Source organism: Delphinus delphis, chromosome 2 (genome assembly GCF_949987515.2).
Source record: "Delphinus delphis chromosome 2, mDelDel1.2, whole genome shotgun sequence".
Taxonomy (NCBI): domain Eukaryota; kingdom Metazoa; phylum Chordata; class Mammalia; order Artiodactyla; family Delphinidae; genus Delphinus; species Delphinus delphis.
In genome coordinates, this window is record NC_082684.1 from 10413443 (window position 1) to 10419870 (window position 6428).

General features: G+C 41.7%; 1 pseudogene; it reads left to right on the forward strand.

Moving 5' to 3' along the window:
* Positions 1 to 3905: 3905 nt before the first annotated feature.
* On the forward strand, positions 3906 to 4412 carry LOC132417545 (cytochrome c-like; annotated as a pseudogene).
* Positions 4413 to 6428: the final 2016 nt, after the last annotated feature.

Below are 6428 nucleotides of genomic sequence, written 5' to 3' on the forward strand. Positions count from 1 at the left end.
GCAAAATGTATTAAAATTACACACACGTGCCCCATTGACCCAGAATCCCACTCCTGGGAATCCTTATACTAATAATGTAAGCATATATGTTCAACATTGAATAAATTGTGGATAATTCATAGTAATAGATCGTTCTCAATAGTTCATTAAAAATAGTGAATTAGCACGATATCTGGGGACCTGGAGCAATTTGCATGAGGTATTAAAAGAGAAGCTGGAGCAGAGTGTGTATGCTTTGAACCTATGTTTTCCTAAAGCAATGACAGAAATATTTTGTATATGTATATATACATGTATGTGTGGCCTTATATGTTTAGAAATAATTTTACAAGCATAGGGAAATATGGAAAAGGTCAATACTAGGTTGCTGAGTTTGGTTAAGTGGGGTGGGGTGGGGTGAGGAAGTGGACAGGGAGCCACATGAAGAGAAAAAGGCAAATGTAAGACTAGGCCAAACACAGCTCTAACACCATTTGATGAAGATGATCTCTCTTAAACCATCAATCAGGGTTATGCGTGTGTGTTTATACGTAATTTATCTCTATGAATACTCTATACCTTGAAGTGTATTTAGCCTGTTATTAATATAGTCACTCCATCCTTCTAAGTCTTACTTTTTACATGACAAATTATTTTCCATCACTTTTCCATTCACTTTCAATCTGTGTGCCTTTATAATTAAAGTGCATCGCTTTTAGACAAGCTGAAGTTGGGTCTCTTTTATCCATTCTGACCATTCTACTTTTTAATTGGAATGTTTAGACCATTAACATTTAATATGATTATTGATGGGATTGACTTTATTTTATTTATTATTTATTTTCTGTTTGTCCCTCTGCTACTTTTTAACTGTTTTTAAGAATAATTTTAAATTCCCAGAGAAGGTACAAAGATAACTACAGACTGAATGTTTGTGTCCCCCCCTCCATATTCATGAAAGTTGGAATCCTAACCCTTGATGTGATGGTTTTTGGAGGTGGGGCATTTGGGAGGTGAATAGGTCATGAGGAGGGAGCCCTCATGAAGGGGATTAGTGCCATTATGAAAGAGGAGGAAACACAGGATCCCTCTCTTTCTTTTTGTTGTGAGGATACAACAAGAAAATGGCCATCTGCAAACCAGGAAGAGGACTCTTACCGGAACCCAGCCATGCTGGCACCCTGGTCTTGGACTTCCAGCTTCCAGAACTCTGAGAAATAAATTTCTTTTGGATATAAGCCACCCACACTATGGTATTCTGTTATAGCAGCCTGAACAGACTGAAACACTAGTACAGAGAGTTTTGGTTCCCCCTATTGTTAACATCTTACACTATAGCTTAGAATGGTACAATTGTCACAAGTAAGAAGCCAACATTGGCACGTTACTGTAAACTAGACTCCAGACTTTATTTGGATTTCACCAGTTTTTCCATTAATGTCCTCTTTCCAATACAGGGTACCACGTTGCCTTTAGTCATCATGCCCTCTTAGTCACCTTTGGTCTGTGATAGTTTCTCAGTCTTTTCTTGTTTTTCATGATGTTGATTGACAGTCTTGAGGAGTCCTGGCCAGGTATCCTGTAGAATGTTTTCCAACTTGGGCTTGTCTGATGTTTTTCTCATGCTTAGACGGGGTTTTGGAGTCTTGGAAAGACTACCATGGATGTGAAGTACCTTTTTCATCACATCGTATCAGAGGGTTCATATCCTATCAACATGACTCATCACTGGTGACGTTGAGCTTTATCACTTGGTCAAGGTGGTGTTTGCCAGGCTTCTCCACTGTAAAGGTACTACTTTCCCTTTTTTATACCCTCCTCTTTGGAAGCCAGTCACTAAATCTCGTCCACCCTCCAAGGAATTAACCTCTACATCCTAGAGAGGGAGCTTCTACATATATTATTTGAAATTCTTTTGTAAGGAAGATTTGTTTCTTGTTCCTATTTATTCCATCATTTGTTTATATTATTAATAGGATGGACTCACATATATTTCTTTTATACTTTGGGTTATAATTCAGTTCTGTGTTATTTATTTTGTTGTTCAAATTGTTCCAGCTTTGGTCACTGGGAGCACTTTCAGGTTGGTTCCTGTGTCCCTTTGACTTGTCCCTATTCTAAAGTTTTATGATTGGATCTACCCTGAGCTTTTCAACTTTTCAGCTATATGAGCCAATAAGAATCCCCTCCCCACTTTTTATTGCTTAACTTAATTGAGTTGGATATCTGTCAACTGCAAGCGAAAACAGACCTGATATAATGTATACTATATATATCTGATATGTAACAGATGTAATATATACCAGACTCAGATAAAGTAGGACTGTTAAAGTTATTATTGAGGATTATTAAGCAAATATTAAAATAAGGGAAAAATGATCATACCCCAAATTTAGGCCAGTAGAGTTACTGGTCTTGAACAGATAATTTAACTTTGAGTTTCCTGGCAGCCAAAGCAAAAATAGAAATATGATGAGTTATATAACACTTGTCTGATTAAAGGAAACATACCAACCTCTTAAGAGAGAAAGTTATCCTTGATTCAAATGTCACAAATATTTTCTCATGAGGATCCTTACTTGTGAGAATATTAAGCAGCATAAGGATTTTCCTAAAGATGCCATAACATTCCAATATAAAAGCAAAAGACCTTATTATTTCAGTGCAATTTAGTAAAGGCATTTCTGTAAGAAGTTAAGTTCTTATACTCTATAAACTTGATATACACTGAGCACTTAGGAAACTGGAGGAATGGATCAATAGTCTGTCTTAGACTATCTTTTCCAAATACCCTTGGATATCTGAAGGATAGAAGCCAAAGTATTTCTTTAAAAATAATACACACAGCACACACATATTACTTAAAGGGTAGTCTCTAGGTCAGGTGCACACACACACACACACACACACACACACACACCCACACACACACACACAGCCTGGCAGGGTTGAATCCCAGTTTGTAGCTGTTCAGAATAAGACTAGTAAGAAAAACATTCATCTCTGAGGAGGAGTATAAACTGTAGAGATAAAAAAAAAATCTCTAGGCCAAGATTCCAACTCTAGTATTTGAACTGGAGACTTAACATTGCAGTTTCCACTGATGCTAGTGAATTTTGTGTCTATTTCTCTACCTCTCAAGCCCAACACACTCCTTCTAACTTTTCTGCAGCATTTAGTGAGATTGTTCCTGAAGAAAGTGCTCCTAACACACTAAGGTTAATAGGTTTGAATGCAAGGGGAAGTGAGCCCAAAGAAAATCCCCTCCCAGGGAATTCCCTGGCAGTCCAGTGGTTAGCACTCAGCGCTTTCACTGCCGAGGGCCCGGGTTCAATCGGGGAACTAAGATCCTGCAAGCCACAGGGTGCAGCCATGAAAAAAAAAAAAAAGAAAATCCCCTCCCAGATATTTGCTTTCATTCCTGTCGCTTTCCCCCTTCCTCACAACTTCAAATGTGCTGCACCTTGGCATCTGCAGGCTAAAACTCCCTGCCGGGCATTCCAGGCCTGGCCCCTCTGGATCTGCATCAGAGCTCCAAACCCATGTTTCATCTGCATTCAGGGGCCCACCTCACAGGGAGCTGGCCCACCTCCTGACTTGGATGCCATCTCCAGAAAGGTTTACCTTCCAGAAGCTAAGTGAGTTAATCCGTTTACCGAGGGTTTGGCTGCCTCTCGCCTTCTAATGGTATTTTCCTGTCACCGACCAGCTGTCTCTTCTGTCATTGAGTTTCTATAGCGCTGCAGGATTTAAAGCAGGATAGATTAGCCTAAGCGAAAGACTTTGAATCACATCGCTCCAGTAGAGCTTAGGAGTTCCAGTTCCTAGGGAGGCTGTTGGCTTGGAAGGAACCCCAGATAGCATCCCGAACGCAGGCCTTCGAGGAACAATTTGTTCAAAACACTCGAAGGCTGATCTAAGTCAGCATGGCCGAAATGTGGACCAGCCATACGCTGCACACCAGTCAGCCTAACATCTGTGTGACGGTTTACTTGACACTTCTTCGAATCGTTTTGTGTTTTAAAACTTAAATGCATTTATTTAAATATGAGATTAGAGAGCGGGACGTTTGGCTTGCGAGCAGGAACCTCTTAGTCGTGCACGGAGAAAGTACGATTTAGAAAGGCGTGATGTTGAGAAGGGCAAGAAGATTTCTGTTCAGAAGTGTGCCCAGTGCCATACTGTGGAAAAGGGAGGCAAGCACAAGACTGGGCCAAATCTCCATGGTCTGTTTGGGCAAAAGACAGGTCAGGCTGTCGGCTTCTCTTGCCAACAAGAACAAAGGCATCACCTGGGGAGAGGAGACGCTGATGGAGTATTTGGAGAATCCCAAGAAGTACATCCCTGGAACAAAAATGATCTTTGCTGTTATTAAGAAGAAGGCAGAAAGGGCAGACTTGATAGCGTATCTCAAAAAAGCTACGAATGCGTAATAGTTGGCCACGGCCTTATTTATCATGAAGCCGATGTCTCATGACTTTTTATGTGTACCATATTTAAATTGATCTCATACACTAGAATTCAGATCATGAATGGCTGATGTAATATTTCTGTCCCGATTTAAATAAGATTGGCTTGTGGCTAAATGAATATGGTCAGCTTTTTGAATTTTGCTAGTAATTCTGGTTCAACAAGTACTATCACTATTTTCCCCTTCTAAAGAGATGATTAAACTTGAATAAGGAAGGTTAAACTTTTCAGGGATATGGTGAATGCCTTCTCAAACCCTATAGGAGATTGGTTTTATATTTAGATTTTTATCAGTGGTTATATTAATATATTTAAATCCTGAGAAGCTCCCTTCACTGTCTCATAGACCAGCAAGAGTCACCTGTGTTTCAGTTGTGTTCATTTGCCTGTTAAGGCAAGGGCTGAAGATACACTTAACAATGTCCACTTTATCTTTTCGGTCTTAACTATGCCAATTTAATTAAAATTCTCTATCTGATAGATTAAATAAATAATAAATAAATAAATAAGACACTGCCTGGGCCTGATCAGCCAGGGCTGCAGGCCCTCCCAGCTCCATGGGGGCTTTGGCTGTGGAGCTGGAAGGCCTTCAGGGGCAAAGGATGGATGTAGTCATTAACTCCAGTGCCTGTCAGAGCCCAAAGGGGGTTCAGAAGGGAGAAATGGGGAGAGGCCAAGCCAGCTGGGCCTAGGCAGTGGACCTCTCATATCTCCATAGGGCTATGTTACATCCTTCTCCCACCCACTGCCTTGCATAGCTGCCCCAGACTCAGGGACGGACAGGGGTAACAGATCGTTATAAAGCAGGTGAACTTGCAGTAATGGAGGGTGGGGCAGTGCTAGAAGCCAGCTGTGGAAAAGACACAGGCCCCATCCATCACATTTAAAAAAAAAAGAGTTGTCAAACATATCTCCCTGATTCCACTTTCTGAAAGTCCACTAGGATTTCCCAAACATGGGGAGAGGCAGGGTATAATGGAAACCACAGCTGCCTCTGGCCTGGAAGGCTGCTTGGGGAAAGTCACCCTCACCTAACCTGTCCTCAAGTATTCTTGCAGGTGAACAGCCAACTTCATCAACAGCCCTGGGAGTTTGTAGATGGCCTTGTCAAATCACAGGGCCCTCAGATGCTGCTAAGATCCCATCGGGGCAAAAGCGAGTGTGTCCCCAGAGGGATTCAGCTTCCTTCATTTCTTCCTGAACTGTCTGTTAATAGTGGAGAACACGTTTGAGGTGGAATTGTTTTGAATTCAGAAACATTCCTTTGTCCCAGAAGTGATTTTGCAGCCACGGATGTGCACAGCTTTGGAAACTGAGTGGGCTACGGTGGCATTGTGTGGTGGACGTTGGAAGCTGTTGGTTGTGATCCCAGCATTGTCCAGCCTCTGGACTTGAGGGAGGCTGTGCTCTGAATATCAGCCCCTTCAAAACAGCCCCTTTCATGTTTGTTCATGCAGGTAGGAGACGGGGCTGAACTCACAGAAGGCTTGCAAAGAAAGATATTGTTATCTTTTCAGCATTGGCAGGTGATGCCATTTGTGGTACTTTGAAAGGAGACTTTGTAAAAACGAACCAAGGGTGGAAGGACGGGGTGCACGGACCCATTTCTGCAATTCTGAGGAGTAAAAGTGCCTAACTTTGTTCAGTGAATTGGTTGAAGCTCTGAACCAGCGAAAAGGCTGGATGGCTTTCATTGTAGTGATGGACGCGAACACCTGTGATAATGTGTAGTTAAGTGGACCAGGTATAACTTGACCAATGAAGGGCTCCAGTACACGAGGCTGGTGGTGGGAGGACCCTGAAGTTCTCACCTTATGCTGGGGAGGGGGTGACCTGGCGGTGTGGAGGGCTAGGAAGTGACCATCTAGGTATCATATGAGATGTTCTCAGTTTAGGGTATAGGATAATTTTCACTGTCTGTACTTTTGTGATTTTTGTGACTGTATAGACCACCTATAATATATCAATTTTCACTAACC